Source organism: Crotalus tigris, unplaced genomic scaffold, assembly GCF_016545835.1.
Source record: "Crotalus tigris isolate CLP2741 ecotype Arizona unplaced genomic scaffold, ASM1654583v1 scf7180000020245.1906669, whole genome shotgun sequence".
Taxonomy (NCBI): domain Eukaryota; kingdom Metazoa; phylum Chordata; class Lepidosauria; order Squamata; family Viperidae; genus Crotalus; species Crotalus tigris.
The window spans coordinates 953,746-955,401 of record NW_024097926.1 but is presented as its reverse complement, the minus strand read 5'-3'; positions in this window follow the sequence as shown (position 1 = coordinate 955,401).

The window sequence follows — 1,656 nt, the reverse complement described above, 5'->3', positions numbered from 1 at the left end:
GCAAAACTGTCTTTTTTTCAGTGGAAACTAGGCAAGCTCAGATACCTGCAGAAGCTTTTTTGGAGAAGAAAGATAATATTTATTTCTGGAGCAGCTCTGCGAAGACCAGAGAATGGAGGTAGGAAGATTGAGAGAAGCAATAACATAATACGGGTAGCATTGGCGGTCTGTTCTGCAGCTTGTATGGCTCAGCTGCCTGGTGTATTTCAATAATTAATGTGGGTTTCTCTTTTTCTCGGCTGCAATTGAGATGCAGAGATTGTCCATTTGTGAAAGTCTTTCTGATTATCTGTCCACTTTCCCAAGCTTTTCCTCTTTTCTAAGTCACAAATTTCTCTGTGCTGAAAGTATACATTCTAGAACATGGAATGGTGAAGGAACAAAAGAAGAAACAATGCAACATACAAATGTATTAGCAGAAAATTTGACCCAGCAAAGTTGTTTCTTCTCACCAGCTGTTTCTTGAGTTATTTCTACTCCTTGCTCTTGCCCAATCTTTTGTGGTCTTCAGCATTATGGATGGAACAACAGATTTTCTGATTTGCAGAGAAACCTTTGAAGCTGCCAAGACTGTGAAAATGACAGGCAAATGGAATGCCAAGTGTTCTTTGAAGTCTGAAGATGGGGTGTGGGCTTAGTTTTTGCTGTAGGTTTTTAAAGCAGAGAGGGCTGGATGTTTGGCGATGGGGGGGGGGGGTTAAACTCATATAACAGTGCTTTCTGCAAAGGCTCATCCTTTGTCACAACTGTCTAGCCCAAATGTTCATGCGTAATAGTTATCACCTTCATTTCAGTTTGTTTATATTGGATGCTTTAGCCACCTTTGACTGTAATTGATTTGAAGGAAATAGTTCTGGAATCTAACAGGTTATAGTACAAACATCTGACTTGCACTTCTTACAGGAATGCCTTAGTGTTTTGAAGGTACCAAATTTTTAGGAACATAGGCAATGCAGAAATATGGTAGAGAGGATTATCATTAGACAGGCAAAGGATGAAAGCTGAAATCAAAATCCTTGACAGTAAATGTCAGCTTGGGAGGAAGAGAAGGACCTTCCCCTCCTGATATGATATGATATAATATATATATGTAGGTCATATGTAGGTCTTTGATTGTTCGGGTTTTCTCCCACGTCAAATTGGAAGTGTCTTGGTGACGTTTCGACGAAGTCCCATTCGTCATCTTCAGGCTGGTGTTTTCGGCTTCGTGCTTCTAGGAGCCTGAAGATGACAAATGGGACTTCGTCAAAACGTCGCCAAGACACTTCCCATTTGACGCGGGAGAAAACCTGGATAACCAAAGACCTACATATATATATATATATATGTATATATACCAAGAGTTTTTCAGACAGACGGTATGATTGATTTTACCTTAGGCATTTTGACTGCTATACTGCAGTTCTACTTTTTTTATAATCTCTTTTGCCTTGCAGCCCCCCAACTATGGGCATTAAGCAGGCTATATATATATATATATATATATATATATATATATATATATATATATATATATATATATATATATATATATAAACAGGTTATTGTAAAAATGGGATTCAACCAGGCATTGTAACGTTAAAAGATTCTGTCCAAACTGGACGCAACTTTAAAATTTAATATCTGTACAGAATCTACATCTTTGAAGAATGGGAT